Genomic DNA, 23106 nt, shown 5'->3' on the forward strand with positions numbered 1-23106 from the left:
TGCTTTGTACTCGTAGGTAATGGAAGAAGAATAATAGACTTAACCTTGTCTGAATCAGCCTCAATGCCATTTTCTGACACCATGTGGCCCAATAACTTCACCCTTGGCTGTGCTAGATGACATTTCTTTGGATTTAGTTGTCCTACACATTCATCATATCGAGCCAATACCATTTGCAACTTCTCATGCTGCTCAGCCCTACTGCTGTAGACACAAAAGTCGTCCATAAAAGCTTTAACACAACTACCAATGAATGGTTCCAATGCCCAATTTTCTCTCTCTTGATAGAAAGATGGTCCATTTGACAACCCAAATGGCAATACCATGTAGCAATAACAGGCCCATGGGGTAATGAAAGTTGTCTTTGTTCGGTCTTTAAGAGCAATGTTCAATTGAAAATAGCCGAGAAAAACCATCACACACATTGTACCTCTCATAACCTGCCACTGAATCCAAGATCTGATCGATGAATGGAAGAGGGTATGGGTTCTTCTTAGTGGCTGCATTTAAGGTTTTAAAATCTACACAAATCCTCCACTTTCCATCCTTCTTTGGGCTGACTACTACTGGACTCACCCATTCTGTGGTCTCCACAAGGACTATGAACCCTGCCTTCAATAACTTGTCCACCTCTTCCCGCAAGGCTTCCATTTGCTCTTGACCCATCCTTCTTAGTCTTTGCCGCACTGGCTTAGCATCTTCTTTCATCTCTATATGCATCTCTTCACCCTTGAATCCTTTGATCTCTTCATATGAAGTAATGAACAAATCAGGAAAACTAGCCAGCATGTGCAAATATATCTCCTTCTCCATAGCTGAGAGGTCTCCACTGATCATTTGTGTCATCAATTCCTGCTTCTTTGACAATTCAACCTTGGTTTGCATCAGCCCTTCAATCACTTCATAAGGCCCTTCACTTTCATATTCAACCTCATTTGTAAATGCAACTAAACCAGACTCCTGGATTTCTTTGTCCATCAAAAGAAATGCAACATCAACATCCTCATCACTGCTGGTAGTACTATCATTGTCCTCATCAGTCACTGTGGAATAGTCTTCATCACTAGACTCATCCTCATCTTCATAAAGCTCCTCCAATCGCTTCCTTGTGTCCATATTATATAGCTTCTTGGCCCCTGTCTTTCCATAGAGTCTAATCGTACCACGTCTCCAATCTTGAACAGCTCCCACTACACGTAACTATGGTATGTCCAGTATAATAGGATATGCTCCCAACCCCGCTGGCATCACATGAAAATCAACCACCTCCTTTGCATCATATGCCTCCACTTCTAAGCTCTTTACAACATCCAAACATTTTACTTTTTGATGGTTTGCCAATCTAATCCAGAAGCCTGACACCCCAGTCACTGTAAGACCCATCTTCTCAACTCATGAGTGTGTTATGACACATATTTGGGCTCCACCATCCACATAACCTTGTCCCAGATTTTTTCTTTTGTGCCACACATCTACTATTGGACAAATGTCTGGTAGCTCGTCCATTGCCAACACCTTCACTGAACCTCTCTTTGGTTCTTTCTCCATTGGGTTAACCATCCTCTTCCACTGTCTCTTTAGCTTAGGCACCATTTCTATAAGCTGCCCAAAATTAACATGTGCTTTCCTGCTTATAAGATCCTCCTTCAAGTCATAGCTTAATTTCCCATCCCCTAGTGGAAAATCTGAAACATGAAACTTGCGACGAGCCCTCCTTTTCCTCTTGGCCTTGACATCCTCGCCTTCTCTTTCCCTTCTTCTTACTAGGACCTGGGGCACTTCTTCCTTCCTTGTCCTCTGTGGTCCTCTTCCCAATAGGCATCACTAATGTATCCTCTAGCTTTGATGCTTTCTCCAAGGTGACTACACTTATCACTTTTTTCTTTCCCTTTTTCTCCTGGGTTAACCCACTGGTTCCTTCTTCTCCATTAATTTCGATGCCATAATCATTTGACCTAGTTAGCACCTGTCTTGGCAATGGATACATGTCTCCCCCCATCCTTGGTGGTTTATCACATTGCGGGTTGATGTGGCCCAACTCTCCACAATTATAACATGTGGGCGTCTGCCTCCAAAATCTATCATTGCTTTGTCCAACACCATTCCTAGGTCTTTCTTCACCTCCTGGCTAATTTGCAAACCTCCCTCGACCTCGATTATTTCCCACTTGGCCTAGCATGTTTAGGCTGAGATTCTTCATTAAATCTACCACTTGCCTCATGTCTTACCTTAGCCCATCATCTTGCACTATTGTAGTGACCACTGCTGGCATAACATGAGGAGTAATAGGAACCACTGGTTCATGATGAACCCCTGGCATGCGACCTTGTAAAGAGTCCATAGGCTGAAATTCAGACCTCATGGGCAAAGACTCCACCCCTAGATGGCTTATTTTTCTCAGCTTCCACTCTTTGTTCCTTGCCACCTTTGTTCCTTGCCACCTCCAATGCATCTTCATATGTCCTAGGCTTCTTTAGCTCCACTCTCCAACATATATTCTCCCAAAGACCAGCCAAGAACCTGTCCTTCTTCATCATGTCAGGTAGGGGTACTTGTGGTGCTAAGGCCTTACACATCCGCTCCCATGCTAATGAAAACTTAACGTATGTAAGCATCTACTGGCTCACCTTCCTTTTGCACTAAACCTTGTACTTCTTGCCACACTTTGTCAAGATCTTCTGTCTTCACAAACTCCACTTCCAATCCATGCCTTAGATTGTCCCAACTTAATCTTACAGGTGGATCAGCCATATGCAACTCCTCTTCAAATGCTTTGGACCAAACTCATGCATCACTCTTCAAACAAATCTGGAGAAAACGTAACATCTACATCGGGTCATGAATCTCGTTGCTAAGGCAAGCAACCTCCATCTTTTCCAAAAATTCTTCCACATCTTCATCACTTCTTCCATGAAACTCCGGATAAGAGAAAGCCATGGCTACCCAAGTTACGATGTTTTGAGAACCCCTTCGAACACAAGTACAAGAACCCAAAACTTTTGACTGACTCAATCCCAAGAAACCTCAATGGCGCTCAAGCTTTAGAGAAAGACAAACACGTGCACATCAAATGAGTTTTCATAGTTAATCATCGGAATTACAACAGGCAAAGGGCATTCCAGTATCTCTCTTAATCTTCTTGGCCCGAACATAAAGACTATGCGCTGCTGGAAAAAAATCTTCTTGGACACATGAACATTTATCTGGATCTTTGAGTTAAATGAAAAGGAGTGAATTGAGGTCCATTTTGATCATCCATTAAAGCCAACCATGAAGCTCCCAAGAAGGCACACCTAACTTATCCTCCGATTTTGCCAGAATTTCAGCAGTATAATAGCATAAATGGTTCAAAAGACCAAAAAACTAGCCATCATAACTTGAAAAAATTTTGGCAGAGTTTCCCCAGAAGTAGAGCAATAAGAACCCAAAATATAGACTGTATATGTATGCATAAACTGCCAACAATAGCACGCGAGCATCAAATAGGAATCACTAATAGATAGCCTATGGCGAGGTCATGAAAAGGGTGCTCCAGCCACCTGTATCACCGACAGGATCTCACATTTGAGAATCCCCCAGCTCAATAAAAACTCACGCTATCGACCCTCTCACGAAGGCTTATGCAAATCTCGTATAGTCAAGTCGTAGAAATTACGATCTTCCAAACCAAGTCTCAGAAATGGCTGGGGCTGCCATAAAACCAAGTATGGCTCCACAAAGGCGTACAATGGCAGTTTCCACAAGTAACGTATAGGACCAGTAGAAAATGCGCTCAAATAGGCACCAAATGATGCACACCCACGACAACTGCAAGTGACTCCCACTGTCAATGTATCACTCTACTCCAGCTACATGTACTTGTGTGAAACACCTGTACCTGTACCTGTACCTGTACCTGTACCTGTACCTGTACCTGTACCTGTACCTGTACCTGTACCTGTACCTGTACCTGTACCTGTACCTGTACCTATACCTGTAACCTGTAACCTGTAATCCCGAATCTCGAAGCTTGAAGCTCGAAGCAGAAGGTACTCGAAGAAGATCCTCAGTGGGGATGCCAAAAGAATGTGAGCGGGATGGAAACACACACAACGCCTCTACAATGACCCGACACACTCTTGGGATGATACACACACACACTATGGGACACCACTCGGCTTACACAGCCCACCTGGCCGAGACAAGGAACACACCGATGGAGTGAGAGGAGAGAGACTACCCATTTGCCCACTCCACACAGGGACACACACACACACCCCCCTATAAAACTTAGCTCAAAAGAGGAGAATTTATGATGTTCAGATACAATTGAGCTTGAGCCAACACCAACGGGTCAAATAGCTCACACAATATGGGTAAAATATGCCAGATGCAATCACAAATTGGAGCAGAAGCTTCGCTCATAGGAGAAACTTACACAACCAAAACAACACAAAAACAGTGAGGAATTTGGAAAAATGGACACCATCATCACGTTCGGAATGGCCAAAACCCCTGTCTACAATGTCAAAGTGCTCAAATCCGACCTCGGTTGAGCAGTTTATGGCCAAAACAGGCTCCAAAAACAGCAAAAACTCACTTGCGGCTGTTCCTCCTCTTCTCTCCACATTTTTTCTAGTCTTCTCTCAGGTTTTTCAGTTCCCACACTTAGTTTTATTACTTGAGCACCCTTGGCCTTTAAGTTGACCTCAAACGGACCCCGAACATGCCAAAAACTGACCTCGTAGTGCATAGTTGTCACCTTTTTGCATCATCCGCACACCTGGCACTCAACTTTTTCCAATAATGCATCCCGCCACCATGTGAAGTGGCCCCAAAATATAGTCTTCATGATGACCCTTTGCATAATTATCACAAGGAAACACCCACGTTGTGTCCGTACTCATCCTCGAGCAAGTATTGACCCCATTCGACCTCCTGACGCCACTAGATGCCATCTGACGCACCTGCTTACCTCATGTCATCGGCCCGCGGATAGATTTCTCGAGAAGTTTTACGTGCCACCAACTCCTCATTATTATGGAAAAAACACACGGGTACTGGTGATAGTGAAAATCGATGCACTATATACATGATGTCCTACCTGTATACATGTAGGCCCCACGTAACCACCTGGCTCTGAAAAATGGGCAATTCTTTATTTTATGCACCATGCATGTGTATATACATATGCGCAATCCCTTGCTCCAAAAAAATCCTGACAGCGGGTAGCCCATAGAGAAAATCTTGCCAAGGCTCCTTTCATCTTGGAAAAAGGAAAACCTTCCACAGACATGGGATTTTCATCACGCCGACTACCCGGTTATATAAAGAGAACAAGGGAGGGTGCTATTGTAAAGATGAGGAGAAAAGGGACGCCATTCTTAAGTGGTGCTACTACGGGGGAGGTTTCTGCAGAGTTTAAATGCATCATTAAGGAACGTTATATGGGAGCTTGAAAGCCTTTTGGTAGTTGCTAACATTTTCACTGTGAAGGATGATCTTGCTTGTTGATAAGATGATCTTTGCTTGCTCATTAATTAACCCATACTTAAAAGCTCTCTCTCACACTCGGAATCGAAAGCCACATTATCTCTCTCGCCAAGCTCATTAATTAAGCCATATGTGATATCACTCAAGGTACCTTAACCCAAGCTGTAATCTCTATCTCGTTCCAGATTATTTCGATATCTTATTATCTTAAGCTTAAGCTTTTTGAAACGCTCATCATAGCCACTACTTTTAAATCTACATACATATTATGTTAATATCTCTGATAAGATTATACCCTTATTTGTTATATCTCGATGATGATGAGGTACGTAGGTTTGCAATAACATCGGATACGTGTGTAGTTAAGAATTTTGAGAAAGGAAGGTGAGCTCGACAACAGATAAAAAAATTGGCATTGTTTGATGCTAAAAAGCCAATATCCATTTATTGAGGAGCTCGAGCGTAAGCGGCCATGAGGGCTTAAAATCGCATCAAGAAGACGTCAATAACATGATATAATTGGAAGTCAAACTCTGGTTCTAGATTGATATCTCTGCAGCTAGAGCTAATGACCTAACCCATTGTTGTTTATCATTTATGTGATTATAAGTGGTCGAGTCGACCAAGCCTTGTACGATTTATTTCAGTTATTGATGATATAGTGCTCATTCGGGTATCTTATTGGCTTTTATCTCTCTATTTCTGCTTCTTTCTCTCTACCACCTCTCACAACCAGAGGCCCCGAGCCTTCCTGGTCCACTTTGCGAACACATATCCCTCGACATATTTGGTGAAGCCTACGCGAAACGAGCCAGGGTGGGGGGCAAATGGAGAATTTAGAGCAGATGATGAAGTTGATTGTAGAGTTAAGTGCAAATGGTTTTGATGATAAGTCAATAGTTTCAGATTTTTCAAATATGCTTCAATTACTTCAAGGATCTCTGCTTGAAATGGAGGTCATGAAGAAGAAGAATAAAATGGATGAAGCTTTGGATGCAGCTTTAAATGCGGTATATGACGAGAGGCGAGTGCTCGATGGATATAATCTAGAAGGCTACGTGGAGTGCTATGAGTTGGAAATTAAGTTAAGAGGGATACCAGAAGAGTTATTGATCAGATCTTTTGAGCAATTAGTGAGTTCAGATTTGAAGGAGCAGATTCAAGAGGTTACCAAAGCCTACAACGATGACTGGGAATATTTCAAAGAAGTTATTGTACAAGCAAGTTATGAGCATTATGCAAGCTATCAAGAACAGAGTCCAAGTCTACCAAACTATTTCAAAGAAGTTATTGTACAAGCAAGTTATGAGCATTATGCAAGCTATCAAGAGCAGAGTCCAAGTCTACCAAACTATTTCAAAGAAGTTATTGTACAAGCAAGTTATGAGCATTATGCAAGCTATCAAAGAAGTTATTGTACAAGCAAGTTATGAGCATTATGCAAGCTATCAAGAACAGAGTCCAAGTCTACCAAACTACGTAGACATTCGAGGACAAGTACGATTGAAATTAGAAGTTGTGACTGATGAGTGTATTGTACATGATGCTACCTTCTTACAATCAAAAGATGAAGACATAGCTAAAGCTGTGTATGAAAAGCTTGGTTTTGCAAATGCCGTGCATGAAGTAGAAAGTCTTTGAGGGTGAGACTCTACAACCTCAGGATACACAGGGTGAATTTTGCAAAGAACATATACATGCACTACATGAGGAAAAGAAATCAGGGGATCAAAACAACGAAGTGGCTAAAGCTCAAGAAGAAATTATGCAGGTGAATGAGTGCAACCATATTCAAGTAGACATGCATGACAATTCGGTTACAACTGATACTTTTGCTACTGACTCAAAGCTATGGATGTGGCAAACTGCTCGTGAATTTTGTGATGATTTAGAGGGGGAGCAAACTTCTACTCTATCAAGATTTTTGAGACACAGGGCTCACACTATGGCAGAATGATCATGAACTTGATGATGTTGATTCAGAGGGGGTGCATAGTGAAGTGCAATCTCTTGGTGTTGAATATGATTGGTTTCATTGTGCCAATGATACAGACAGGACAGTAGATGAAATTTTCAATGTGCATGCTGAACTTTGTGCTACAAAAGTGCAAAGATATTTGGATGAGGTTGAAAGACTTGAAGAGTGGTTTATAGTAGATGTGTTTAGTATGCATGCCATATGTGGAAATCTTAGTTTACAGCAGCCTGAGATGTGCAGGATGGAGAAGCCTTTTGAAGCGATGGACCTAGATCTTATGTGCTTATTGGACGAAGCTTTGGAAGGATTCTCAAATGCAGATGATAAAGATACTAGTCAACTAGATTCATTGCATGAGCAAGTTTGTTCAAATGCAGTTGATAATGACCTTATACGGTTGTTGGATGATACTCTACTTGATTTGAAGCCTCTACAAGATAGAGAATTGTTTTCAGATGCATCTTGCGAGCCTAATGAAGAAAGTTTTGTCAGAGACTTGAGGTATTCAGATATGCATGATTGGGATTCCAATACTAGTGAGAGTGAAGGTGCACTATCAATGCTTTTACCCGTGATTGATATCAACAATTAGATGAGCCAGTTGCACATGGGATATGGCAGTATCTAGTGATACCTGATGCTATATGGGATCTGATGTTATCCTATGATGTAGGGGATTTTGAGCTAGCTTTTGACCCAAGAGGTGACAGATATATGCATGGTCGTGGAAATTGACTTATATGCCATATGATCTAGGTGGTTTTCATGAAGATTTATGGGTTAATTTATGTTTATGCTCTACTAATTGGAGATTCTTGTATTTTCCCTATAATCCTGGAGGATGGTGCAAATTTTTTAAAGGAATGCTCACAGTGGGACAAATGATTGGTTTCCCGTTTGATCCCGGGGGCTACTAAAGTGCAAGTTGAAGCTTTGAAGAGTACCAGCTATCTATTGTAGCATGTTGCATGGTACAAGGTTTTGGTTTCTAGATTATGCTAAGTCATAAGAGTTTTGGTTATGCGATCAATAAGCTTACATGGATAGCTTCCAGTTGACTTCTTTGGACAATTGATGAAGTATCTTCACATCTTATGAGTTGGTTCCGCTACCAAAACTTGAAGCAAAGGACTTGACAGCCATTCCGTGTGCAGACAGAGTAAGGCATACTTGAGCTTGACATGGTTCCCTAAAGCGAGCTTAATGGTCAAGTTGTGTGCATCATTAACTGGAGCACTTGAGTCTGGCGGGGTTCACTAAACAGGTTTTCCATAGTTGAATGCTTTGGAGATACGACATATACGGTTCAAAGAATTGCGATGGACAGCTACCTAATGAGTAAGCTAGACCATTAATGATGGGGTTTAAGGCCTTATTTTGTTTTATATATACTTACCAGTTATGTGAGCTGGATGGCAAGCAATTTAAGTCCTTATAGCAGATGTAGGATTGACCGAAGGCTGTGCATGTTCAGAGGGGGTGGATGTCGTGCGGCTCCGCTTTCACGATGGAAAAAAGAATAACAAGATGCATATCGGGTCTATTTGAAGGATAATCTTAGCAGTTTATTAACAACATGATATGCTAACAGGTTATGCTTAGCAATGCTTTGATCCAAAATGGTGTGCTCAACAATGTTAATCAGCATAAATGCCTAATGCGATGCTATTATCAAAGCAAATATCATCACTTGTAATGTCTTATTGCGGTATATATCAGGTTTGATGGGAAGGGCTTTCTCCAAAAGCTATCATCTATGTTTGCATCTTGAAGGAAAGTGGCTTTTTCATAAGCCTATGACATAGACAAGCTAGATTATTTGCCGGCTCAACGAAAGCTATCAAAGGAACATATTATCTAGGCAAAGCTGTCAAAGAAGGCGACTATGGATTTGGGATTGATGACAAGAGACAGTCGGGCGATGTGCAAACAGGAGTCCCTCACATGGATGGGGATGCTTATCGTGTGCATGAAGGCCATTGCTCGATAAAGGTTTGTGACTCAAGATTGTTGTCGATCAATGGAGATCAAAGTGGTTGCAGCTCCTGTGGATGTGGTGCCTTTTATGGTAAGCTAACCAAGAGTGGAGCGGAGTTTGGACATGAGGTAGAGGTGGTGTGAACCAAAGCCAAACAAGTTTTCTTTAATATGTGAAACTGAGGACCGAATAAAATAATAGTGACGAGTACAGTTGCATCTTTTGGGTACCACGGGTTGGTCAAAACCCTAGTCTCAAGGTGTACTAAGGTTAAAACCCCCTTTTGAAGACTCTGACCGATTTGTCAAATTTGGTCTCTAGATGCCTCTTGAGACATCATACACATATGATGTCCAAGTTTGCAGAATTTCAATTTCTCTACATAGAACTCTTGCAAATTCCCTCTTATATGCACAATATCAACCAGTCATGAAAAATGTCAACAAAAACCTACTTATTTCATTATTACCCTCAAAATCAACTTTTTAGAGATTCGTAGTGGTATAATTTTTCTCTGCGTTGTTTAGCTGTCGACTAGAGTAGCAAATGGGAAAATCCATGTTCTTCTCTCCTGGCTAGGCTAATATGCATCCTATGGCATGGAGGGCATAGGATGCATGGAGGGCAGGAGGGGAAGAGTGGCACTGTAGGTTGGAGGGCATTGGTTTTGATAGCGCATGGGGAGCTTGATACCAAGAGCTCCAATAGCAGCACACCAGAGGAGGGTCACCTTGGGGTGTTAGCAGAGCGCTATAGAAGGGCATTGGAGGAAGGGCTCTGAGGGCACAAGGGGAGAAGGTTCAAAAGCAGTGTAAGGAGGAGTGGGGCTGCTAGCTGCATGCAAAGGCCAAGCCCTGCGGCGGGCGGGTAGCTCGCAGAGAAAATCTCGCCAAGGCTCCTTTCATCTTGAAAAAAGCAAAACCTTCCAGAGACACGGGATTTTCATCAGGCCGACTACTTGGTTATATAGAAAGAAGAGGAGGGTGCTACTGTAAAGCTGAGGAGAAAAGGGGCGCCATTTTCTTAAGTGGTGCTACTGCAAGGGAGGTTTCTGGAGAGTTTAAGAGATGCATCATTAAGGAACGTTATATGGGAGCTTGAAAGCTTTTTGGTAGGGATTACTACTGATATTTTCACTGTGAAGGATGATCTTGCTTATTTATAAGATGCTCTTAGCTTGCTCATTAATTAACCCATAATTAAAAGCTCTCTCTCACACTCGGAATTGAGCTACCAAAGCCACATTATCTCTCTTGCCAAGCTCAATGATTAAGCCATATGTGATGTCACTCGAGGTACCTTAACCCAAGTTGTAATCTCTATCTCGTTCGAGATTATTTTGATATCTTATTATCTTAAGCTTAAGTTTTCTGAAACGCTCATCTACATACATATTATGTCAATATCTCTGATAAGCTTATACCCTTATTTGTTATATCTCGATGATGATGAGGTACGCAAGTTTTTGAATCACATCGGATACGTGTGCAGTTAAGAACTTTGAGAAAGGAAGGTGAGATCGGCAACAGTTAAAAAATTGTGATTGTTTGATGCTAAAAAGCCAATCTCCATTTATTGAGGAGCTCAAGCGTAAGCGGCTACGAGGGCTTATACTTGCATCAAGAAGATGTCAATACCATGATATGATTGGAAGTGAAACTCTGGTTCTAGATTGATATCTCTGCCAGAGCTAATGACCTAAACCATTGTTGTTTATCATTTATGTGATTATAAGTGGTCGAGTCGACCAAGCGTTGTACGATTTATTTCAGTTTTTGATGATATAGTGCTCATTCGGGTATCTTATTGGCTTTAATCTCTCCGTTTCCGTTTCTGCTTCTTCCTCTCTACCACCTCTCACAACCAGAAGCCCCGAGCCTTCCCAGTCCACTTTGCGAACACATATCCCCCGACACTGTGACCACAACATTACTCTAATAAAAGTGTCACATCTCGTTCTCTGTCCTTTCAATCAGTCCATGGTCAAGCTCCTATCTTCAATATCAACACAACACCTCACAACGAGACCTCCTAAGATAGGCTAGTGACCATTTCAAAGGAAGTTCCAATGGCGACCTCTCTTTGCAGTTGCCCACCACATGTGTATGTCTCCTCTTCGTCTACCTCCTCTCTCGCCGCAAGCATGGCCAACCTCCGCTCCCTTTCATTCGCGCAACCTTCACCTTCTCATGCTTCAGCTCCTCCCAGCATGGTATTTCTTCTGCAGATCCCTTCTATGCAAGTAGTCTGGTTCGACAATTATGTGCCTGTTTCAGGAGTCGGGTAAAGATCTGAGTCGATATCTTCTGCTGCTGTGGCTGCTGCTTCTTCGTCTTCTTCACCCAGTCCTTTGGAGGAGGAAGGATTTGAAGAAACATCTGATGATCCAATTGTAGAAGAGGTGATTTGGAAACTAGAATGGCATTTTCTTGTATAAAAGCTTAATGTACTGTTACTGGACTGACGTTGCACTTTGGCTTTTCTGGATGCTTCTTTACCCATCTACTAATGCAATGTGACGTAATTTGTGGCACGTGGAAAATCTTGGACACTCATTACATTGTTACATTGCTTGTAATGCTATGGTCACGCGAGGCTTAGTTATCAATTATTCGAACAAATAACTAAGCCTCATTCTGGGTTACACACACAAAGGAGCATTAAATGAATAACTATGCCCACACTTTGTAACTATGCCGACTTTGGCATAGTTGTGAGGTTCAAGGCTTAGTTGGGAGGATGAATGAATAACTAAGTCTTGTGTGACCATGCAAGAGGCTTAGTTATTCATTCAATGCTTTGTTTGGGCATAGTTGGCTTAGTTATCTATAACTAAGCCTCGCGTGACCATGCTCTAACAAGATCAAGGTGTTATATCTTGACTGTTAGTTTTTGTCATGAGAAAACTTTTTCAATTCAATCATCACCATGCGGAGGTTCTCTCCTCATTTTCACACCTCAAAGAACATAAGCTTTGATTGTAGCAAGCACAAGATGATGCTGCGTGATTGCTTCCACCCACTAAGTGAGGGTGAGGGCGGGCAATTCTTGGGAGCTAGTAGCATGTCCAATGCAAGACATCAAAGTGTAGCGGACAAGGTGAACAAGAGAGAGAGAGAGAGAGAGAGAGAGAGAGAGAGAGAGAGAGAGAGCATCATCAGATTGACGTCTCAGGGTGAGGTGGTGCTTGATCAGTGTCTAGATGCTCATTGGAAGCCTATTCGAGTGGTGGGCTCTTTGGGAAGGCGTTCTTATGTTCACCCTGATTTCACAATAGAGGAGGCACCACTTTGGAGGCTGTGGATGTGGTAGGGGTGACCATTGGTTGAATTGGACTCCATTCTGGTGACTGGCAGTGGCCTTCTTTGGAAATTGATGGGAGCCCTCTTTCCTTTTTTGAGTACACTGTATCCCTTGGAAGGAGGATCATTTTGAGGACAGGACGGCGTCCTCACCATCCACATTAGTAAGAGGTATGGCAAGATCAGCGCGTATCTCCACTTTTCCAACAATAGTTGTGGTCATGCATTTGGAGTGTCAGGTTCAGTCGTTGGATATGCTATTTGCATGGAGGATTGTGTGTTGGCACTTGGGCTAAGATTAGCCGGCTTGCTTGTGATGCACTTTGGAGCACAAGTCCTTGAGGCACTGTTTCTAGGTTTTTCCGTATGCTCAGCCAGTGTGAAGGTCAGTTTTTTGTTTGCTGATTAGAGTAGGCATTCATTCTGGGTTTGTGACTTGGGGGGCAGTTGCATACCTTTGGCGATTTTTGGGGTCTCACACCTTTTCTAGGGCTCTCTGATAGATCCAATTTTCATGCTTACATCATTGGAATATAGATTGGGTACTTTGCAAACGATTCTAGATACTGTCGATCAGGTGTCGCTCTCTCAGAGGAATTCGATTTCTACTGCGATATGTAGTATCTCTCTCTGGACCATATGGAAGGCTTGTTGTTGGAGTGCATGGTTCTCTAGGGTTGACCGGCGGGCTTCTGGCTGTGAGAGAGTTGAGAGAGGACAGAAGCATGACAGAGATGAAATGACTCAAAATAAACACTGCTGAATAGATTAGATACTTGGTAGAACTTAGATGTACAAGAAGTAGAAGAGCTTTTGCTTAAGACTTGGTACATTATAGACGTGCAACAAGAACTTTTTCTGCTTTCCTTGGGCACCGCATTAGGCACATATTTTAACTATAGCAGTGCCAAGCATAACTTTATCATGAACAAAATATTGCAAAGCACAATCTTTTAGCATATCCTGCAAATAGACCCGATTTGCATCCTCTGGCCCTATTTCCCATGGTGGAAGCGGAGCGATACGACATCGTTGTCCTCACATTTTGGGTTGACAGTCTTCCTCTACATTGACCACTTTGACAGTTATTTGGACTTGACTACGAAGGACCTAGCTAGTATTGAGACGACCACTCCACATTATCTAGGCCGGCAGATGGTGGGCCTCTCCCCCTCACGCGGCAAGTTCGTGAGTGGCTTTACTGTGCATTCGGTGGCTCCGAGGGTAGCATCCTGGAGCATCATGTTGGGCTATCGCATCTCTTGGGTACAACTTTCTGACGAGCGCTATATTGAGTCTCTCTATAGTCGCTCTCTTATTGTGGTTGGGACCTGATGGTTGGTTTTAGAGCACTAGACATCGGACTTCGATGTTGAGGAGTTTGATCGCCTGCCGCCGCGGATCCCTTGTTTTCGAGTCACTCTTTCCTTTCCATCACTCCCAGTCCATCTTTCAAGGTGTCTTATTGGCGTAGCCGCTAGGTGGGGCCTAGTTATACCAAGTTCACTAGTGACGAAGATTGGTTCACCACGAATATAGGTGCATGCCCCTAGTGATACCCATTTTTTGGACGTAGTTAGGCTTCGAGATCCCACTGCAAAGCGGTTCCATCTTCAACGTTTGGTAGTGCTCTAGTAGCTTGGCAATTCTTAAGGGCCAAGCACAATGGTGATGGCACATGTCCTTTATTGATACGGTTGTACATTTTGCGGCAAGTGCAGAGAACACGTTCTCTTCTAGGTAGCGGACAGAGTCTCATACTCTCCTTCACCCTACTTGTTGTTGGCACGGACATCAGAGACGTGGACAGGGGCTTCTGTTATGGAGTTTATTCTTCACTGCACTTTGCAAGCCATCCAGACTTGGGCAAGTTGCATTCGACTACGACTCTTGGTCTATTACCACTCACTCTTTTTCGCCTGGACAGCTCATCCGACCTCTACTATATGATGAGGATAATCTTCCCTTAGCTCTTGTTCCACGCTTTGACTCGGGATCAAGAGAGCTCGACATTGCTTTTCAATCTTGTAGCCGTTACCATGGTTGATGTATGCCTATGAGGTTGTAGGCTTATCATTGCTTGTATATGGATTTGCACATTGTTTCTTGGAATGTCAATGTATTGCATTACACTAGCATCAATATCTAAGACATAATTTGCTTTGCGGAGTTTGCACTCTTATGTGGATCGAGATGTGAACATACTTCTTGTTAGGAGCACAAGCTATTATTGTGGATGCGGCAAATTGTTACCTTGGAATGCTCATACGTTTTGAAAAACTAAGATAGGCCAACAATATTCTAGCAGTGGTGTGTGCATTTTTGTGGGTCCCGTTGGTGACATTGTATACATGACCATGGCACATTGGTACATGGTGGGGCAATGTGGATCACTATGGAGATTGATGACTCTTTGGTAGGTGTGATGTGTATATTCGGCACGGGAGAGAGCTGGATGTATTGCCTTCTATGGATTGTTGGAGGTGATTTCAATAATGTAGAGACTTCTGGGGATTGGTATGTAGTTCAACTGCTTTCTCTACCATTTCTTGCTCCATGTGAGAGATGCTTGGGATAGATTCCTTTTGCAGTTTTTGGTATAGATGCTTGGCATATCCCATCTGTCACAAAGTGATGACGTGGTATGTCCACCTGGACAATTCCTGACAGATGAAATGAACTTACAAGTTGTTCCAACTTATGGGGGGTCTCGTTCAATGGGGCCCATGGGGACAGAGAGAAAAAAAAAGATTGCGTGTAGCTGCTAACGTGGCAAAGATCTCCACAATTCACGTTGACATGGAAGGCTTTACGGACGCCCGTAAAACACAATGGCTGTTGACGTGGCACTGTGTACGGATTTTTTGTAATTTGCACTGACTGTTGGGCAACGCTAGCTTTCGGGCCAGGAAGCTTTTGAACTGATTGCTTTTGGGGGTCTGCTTTTGGGCTTCCCTTGTAAGTTTATAAGAGCCCTTGGGGCCTCACACTGCAGGGCATCTGGACGCAAAGTTTGAGAGCAGATGTTCCTCGGGATTTGTACTCTGCAATGATTAATGATAAAGAAATATTGAAAGGGGCGCGAGACTTTGGGGCCCATACCATGGGCACGAAATTACGCCGGCCCGTGTCGACTCTCTCTCTCTCTCTCTCAAAGCTCAGTGATTTTGAAGTTTCTGTTCTTGTGTTGCTATTGATTTCTGGCTTGGAGTGTCCAAGCATGTTACAGTGGTATTAGAGCTCAGAAGGATTCTTCTTCTATGGAGGATCTGATCCTTTTTGTAGCACGCAGAATTCGTTTTGAAAGAATCTTTGTGCCCGCACATCGGGTGCGCTCCCGTCTTCATCGCTCTGTCTTACAGGGCATAAGCCATAAAGAATCCCATATTACACATGGGTTCTCACAGAAAATTTGACAAAGATAACACCGCTCGGGGGGGGGAGGGCAAGAAAAGTTGAAATCCGGTGCGGGAAGTGAGGAAAAGAATGAAGATTTGGATAGATTTTCGGCAAATAAGTTTGCTAGAGCGGAGTACAAGCGTCAATTGCAAGTTAACACGTGTGTGAAAAGATTGATCAAGTACTCCAGAGACTCGAGATTTGCGAAACACCTCAAGAATTACCCGATTGATGAGATTTACTCGAGATGGTGTGATGCCATTGATTCTCCTATCAAGTCAGGAGGAAAGCTGAAAGGATAGACGAGTGCATAAAAGTACTCGCAAAAAGAGCTGGACAGAACTCTTGAAAAGAAGTTGAACCAGAGGACTACTAGAAGATAAGCCAAGGAGTTACATAGCAGCAGCCGAGCGCGGAAGAAAAGGAAAGACGAAAGCAGGATTGGTACCAGATTTTGTGGGGACCGCCGACCTTGATCAGATGAACATAAGTACCAAACTTTGTAGAGCATGGGGCAAAGTGCGAGACCAGGAAGCCCTTATCTTCTTTGATGGAGAAGCCAAGGCCAACTTCAACCGAATTGGCGGCTCGATTTGGAATTACGACCAAGGAAATGGGTTCACAGGTGACAGCCTCATGGCGCCCCTTTCCGTATTTCTTTTATATTGATCTTCAGAAGGTTTAACTACCCCTCTCTCCAATGTGCAATTGATAGCTAAGGTGAGCCTCCCTCAAGGCCCTTATTTAAGGCCATTGGCCGTAATAATACAAAAGCATGCACTGCTCCAAAAGTAACTGTTCAAGTTTGCGCTCCAAAAGCATCCTAAATCTTGCAGCAAAACTGTGACGTCAACAACCCTAAAAATGCATTGCAAAACACGGAGGCTGCTTTATAGCAATGCCACGTCATCAGTTCACCATAATATCTCCTGTAGGCCTTTTTCCGGCTCTCCTCGTCTAGTAGAGGTTGCCATGTCATCACTTTTGTGACAGATCATGAGATATAGAGCTTCTCCACATTTGATAAGATAGATAGAAAGAGATACTCCACAATTGATTGAAAGATGGTTTAGCTTATAAGCAAGGTCCCAGATGTTTATCATAAAACAAACTATCGTTTGGATCTCTCTATTTCTTTACAGAACATTGGCTTCTTTGCATTGGAACTTTAGGTCATGTTTCATCCTAGTTTGTAGTGAGTAAGTTTGACACACCTCGTTGTTTTCACAAGTTTGTGAATCCAGGTCAGTTGAATTGTGCAGCCTGCGGAGGGAGTTGCAGAGAGAGCATGGAAGATGTTGAAAAGAGCAAACAGTTTCCTTCCACAAGTTGTGATGGCTAGCACATTGCTGGCGCTCATGTTTCCACCTTCTTTCACATGGTTTACGAACAGGTTAACTTTTCTTCTAACCCATTTCATCACCATGATTTTCATTCATAAGAAGAGGGTTAATTCATTAGCAAGACGGTCGTTCACAAGAAGAGGCTAATTTCATCACAAGATTCATTTAGCTGCTTGAGCTCCAGGGATGTTTTCCATACGGCTTCTCCTTTTCATGGCTCCTTTATGGACCTGCAAGCTAGGTTAGGAATTCTATTGGCATTGATGTATGATTAATAAATTCTCTACCTTGAATTGTGTCTAGTTTATGAGGAATAGTAGACGGCAAGGTTTACGATTCTCTATGTGAAGAGGATTTCCATTGGTGGAAGAGAGGTTGTTATGTGGGAATTTGAGCTGTGGCTATTCTTGTCCCTTTCTGGATTCTTGAGTTGCGTAGTTGATCATAGTTTTGTTTGCAAATTACGGGCAGAACTTCTGAATGCTCTCACAGCATTTTGCAGCCAAAATATGTTAAAAAGAGTTGAGTTAAAGTAGCCTTGCATCTTTTATTTTTCTCATGCCTGTCAACTACATTGGCTAGAGATGTATAGTGAGACTATCTGAATGATGAGCTTGGAGGTCTCTTGATGAAACGAAGGCTTTGTTTGTGGAGACGGTCAAAGTTGGTTAGCTGTGAGGAGGTTTTAGAAAACTTGGTTCCTAGATATGGAGGGCAGTATTTGACCTGGCACTGAATGTGGTGTTGGCAGTGTTGTTGAGATGTTCAATGCATCCATTCTCACTGAGGAAAAGAAAAAATATAACAATGAAGGAGCTAATAATATAACCTGGGTGTGTAGGAGCAAAGTGAAAGTGATGGATGATTACCAGTGACCTGAGTGTCCTATGGCTATGGTTTATGTAGATGCACAAGCTTGCCCTGGAGAATATTTACGTGCATACTATTGATATGGGAGGATGCATGATGTAGTATACTGATGGTGGCAAGATAGCCTCCCTGAGAGCTGTCGCTATTAAGATACGCAGTCCATCAGTAATTATTTTCTCCTGGTGTTTGGTCAAAGCCTCCTCAGTCTGCTGTTGTGTTCAAATTTCAAGAGTGTGTGCACAGTTTATGTAGTTGAAACTTCTAGCGGTCTTTGGCCCTCATTGCCTTCTCAAGGGTTCACCTCCATGTAGGTGTGGAAGTCAAAGCATCCTCCTGGAAACCTGGAAAACCCCATGCATGAAAAAACTCCATCGGCGTCTCTCTTCTTCCCTTCTCCTGTCCTACTTACCTTCCTCATTTGCACCTTGACAACCTTGGGGACTCATTCTTGGAGTTAATCCTCCAAACATGGGCTCAGTCGGACACTGGAAAAGCCAACCCTTGCCCAAAAAGTGTCTAGTCCTCAGTTGCCTTGGTCAACTTGAGCGACTACGGTAGAGATAATATTTGATAGAAATGCCCTAAGCCTCTCCTCTTGGGTGTGATTACACTGCATGGGCTTTGTGCATGTAGATCTCCATAAATTATACTTTCTAACATCTATAGTTGTCACGTGTGCACTTCACTTGCGCTACGTGAACATGCTGTTGCTACAGTATAGCGTCAGTCTTAGCTTGGAACCTAGCTTGGCACTTTGTGAGCCTCTAGCAGGACGTGCATGCCCATGCCCATGCCGGTCATAGTTGCATACCTTGACTTGCATAGTTAAGTCACTTATTAATAAGTGACTTTGACATGACATTTATTAAAAGTAGGTAGGGCAAATGGCTAAAAGACCTATAAAAGAAGCCCTTTGGGCACCAATAGAAGGCAGAGGAGCAGTAGAGAGCCTCTCAAGAAGCACCAGCAAAAGCCAATGTTAACGTTTTTCCCAGTAGCCATCTGGTGTTTTCAGCCCAGCATCGCCAGCATTTCAGATCAGACCAGTGTTTTCTGATTCAGCTTAGATCAGTTCAGCGTTTTCAGATTTCAGATCAGATCAGCGTTTTCAGTTTTCAGCCCGTCGGTCGTCCTCGGTGATAGCATTCAGCCATAGCCTCGACAACGACGTAGCCTCGTCGTCACCAAGCACCAGTAGTACCAAGTACCCGCAGTATCCAAGCCTTGGTCTCGTCCTCGTCGTCGAGACGACGACGACAACAACGAACCCAAAGAACCCAAGCAGAACGAAGAACCTAAAGAACCTCTCCTGGTTTTTTTTCCTGAAAGAATCTTTGAATCCCGATCATGGACTTATTAGCTCTCATCTTGAGTCGGATACACGAAAACCTAGATCTTGAGTACCAGGATCTACTTGCCTCATATGGGGATATGGAAGGAGTTGGAGACAGGATCCCTAACCCACTTTTCCATTCGCATTCGCATTCGCATTCGCATGTAGCGTGCATCCACTTTCGTCGACAAGAAACCCTTGGAATTACCTCCGAGCACCGCAATGTTTCACAACAGGATTATTCGAGTGGTAGTACTTGATCGCAAGGCAGAGTCAGTATGAAGGCTGATATTTTTGCGACAGTAAGTCTACCTAGTAACTCGTGTGGTCGGTGTTTACATTGCACCATACCTACATCCATAGTATCCACCAATTTGGAGGAGTTTTCATCAGGTTATGTATCCACATGCATCAGAAGTACAGAAAGAATCCCAAGATAGAAGTTCGACAGTTGTGCCTCACCCTTAACAGTCACGTGGGCACTTCACTTGCTCTATGTGGACATGCTTTTGCTACAGTCTAGCGTTAGTCTCAGCTTAGGACCTAGCCTGGCATGTGCATGCCCAGGCCGGTCAGGTTTTACGCAAAGAAGAAGCATTTCAATTTTCTATAATGCCAACCAGTATGACTTCCTCGAAGATAAAAGCAAGAAAGTTAGAGAATTTAAAGAAGGTGGGCAGTCAATTAAGTTATGCACTGTTTCTGGATTCCAAGATGCTTCAAGGGCTTTGGACTTCATACAACAGTTTGACATAGCTTTCTCTGGAGGGCATTACTCAGAGCACTCCAAGATTCGGAGGGCTACCTCTTTCTTCAAGGGAAATGCTCGAACATGGTGGTCCACCCTTCTACTGAACAAGGACGCTCCGGTTAAATGGTTGGAATTCAAAAGGCTTTTTATTTCTTCTTGGCTGACTCGAGAGTACGAACGAGATATACGAACTGCTTGGAATCATCTTTGGATGACCAAGGAAGATTCTCTGGACGCGTATTGCGAGAGATTTTGGAGCTCTTTTCTACCAGCTTCTTCATTTAAGAAGATCTCGTTTAAAGAACAAATTGAGCGGTTTTGCTGTGGACTTCCTACGGAGATCCGAGATCGCTGCTTAGAACAAAAGTCAATATTCTATTCAAGAATTGATGGGTCATGCGAAACGGGGTTTTGCCATACATTCAGGCAATCTGACTTACTCCACTGATGAGATCTTGACTCAGAGAACCCAACAAACTTCTAATAATGAAAGTAGAAAGAAAAAGAGCCCCCAAGAAAAGAAAGACAAAGATTCACGACCCCGGCTTACTCTTCGAGAGAGGGCCAACTACATCAAAGAGGTTAAGTGTTTTGGATGCGGGGAACATGGGCATGTCTGCGCGAAGTGCCCTAAAAAGGCACAGCAAGAACAGAATGAAGACAAGCCAAAGAGTTCGAGAGCAGCTCAAGAACGTGGACGAAAAGGCAAGATGAAAGAAGGACTGGTGACAGATTGCATGGGTACTAACCCAAGCACGATTGATGAAAGTACAGAACTTTGCCTAGCTTGGGGCAAAGTGAAAGATCAAGAAGCCCTGATTTTCTTTGATGGAGGAGCCAAGGCCAACTTCATTTCACCTGAATGGGCGGTGCGGCTCGAGATTACACCCGATTGGATGTGACCACAAGTAGAGGCAGTTCTAGCGGCACCCAGCAAGGATGTGGCTATTACACCTGTCATTGGCAAACTTCGGTTGCATTGTCAGGGGTATTTAGGGCACGAGGACTTCTACATAATGCCCTTGGAAGGTTGTGATGTCCTCCTGGTAATCCCTTGGTACCATAAGAACAACGCCGTGGTCGATTATCAGGCGAAGAAAGCGACATTGACTACTAAAAAGGGCCGAAACATTATACTTGATGTGAAACTGAATGGCGTGTCTGTCCCTATTGTATCGACTTCGGCCGTTTCGAAATTAAAGAAATCCAGTCTGTTTGTTTACTCGATCTTTTTTGAAAGAGTTGAATGATGAACATAGGACAAATATGTCTGAACTTGATAAAGAACGCCAAGATTTTCTCCACACTCATGCTGATTGCTTTTCTAAGGGCCTGCTATGCGAGTTGCCACCAGCTCGTCCTGAGGATCATACCATTGATCTGATACCTGGAAGCACACCACCAAACCGGCCACCTTATCGTGTGAGTCGAGCCCAGAATGAAGAGATTATGAACCAAGTGAAAGACCTCTTGGAAAAGGGTCTTATCCAACCGAGTACTTCACCTTACTGCTCTCCTGTGTTGTTGGTTTTGAAGAAAGAAGCATCTTGGAGAATGTGCATTGATTATAGAGCTCCCAATAAAATGACCATTAAGAATAGATTTTTGATTCTGAGGATCGATGATATTCTTGACCGACTACAGGGATCCTCTTGTTTTAGCAAGATCGATTTGAAGAGCGGATATTTTCAGATCCGAATCGCGTCGGGAGATGTCTACAAGACAGCTTTTCGGACGAGCTTCGGTTTATATGAATTTTTGGCGATGCCTTTTGGCCTTATCAATGCTCCAACGACCTTTAACCGAATGATGGACAAGATTTTCCGAGAGTACAGATCTTTTGTTGGCACTTTCTTTAATGACATTATTGTCTTCTCCAAGGATGAGGCAGAACATAGACGATAGCTGCTATAGGTCTTTCAGGCATTGCGAGATTACAAGTTGGTGATCTAGGCAAAGAAGAGTGAATTTTTCTTATTAGAGATGCACTTTTTGGGACACATCGTCTCAGCAGCAAGAGTGCAGATGGACCCGGCCAAGATTGAGACTATACGTGATTGGCCCGACTTGAAGAATGTCCATGAAGTAAGAAGCTTCTTGGGCTTATGTTCTTACTACCTTTGCCACAAGGTACCATCACCTCTCCCACTTGAGGACTGGCCGCTACAGCCTGCAGGTAATGGTGATGCTTGGAGAAGATGAATGTTTATGGCATGAAGGAGCCAAGGATAGGATCTGAGAGGTGAGGATGGAAGGAGTGGGAGGTCTTGCCAGAAGAGGATGAGCAGTAGGGTAACCATATTGGATTTCAGGAAGACCAAGGTCTACTTGTAAGATGGGACAGTCGTTTTTACATTAATTTTTGAAATCGATGTCTTCTTCCTTAACCCTCCCAAATATTCTGCACCCAAGGTTAATGCAAAGCCAATGCAGCTCAGGATCTTGGATGCGGACATGCAGGGGGTGTTCCGCGTGAGCTTTGGCTGCTATGGCCCCTACCTTGCACACCACACGTGGCTTTTGCCTTCCATGGCCTCCACCTCGGAGAGAGAGAGAGAGAGAGAGAGAGAGAGAGAGAGAGAGAGAGAGAGTTACAAACCACCACGGTCGGAAGCTCCAGTGGTGAAGATGATAGTAAATGAGAAGGAGATGCATTCGCTAGCTGTGACCAAAGTGCCGG

Source organism: Adiantum capillus-veneris, chromosome 5, assembly GCF_014529385.1.
Source record: "Adiantum capillus-veneris isolate H3 chromosome 5, ASM1452938v2, whole genome shotgun sequence".
NCBI classification, from domain to species: Eukaryota; Viridiplantae; Streptophyta; class Polypodiopsida; order Polypodiales; family Pteridaceae; genus Adiantum; species Adiantum capillus-veneris.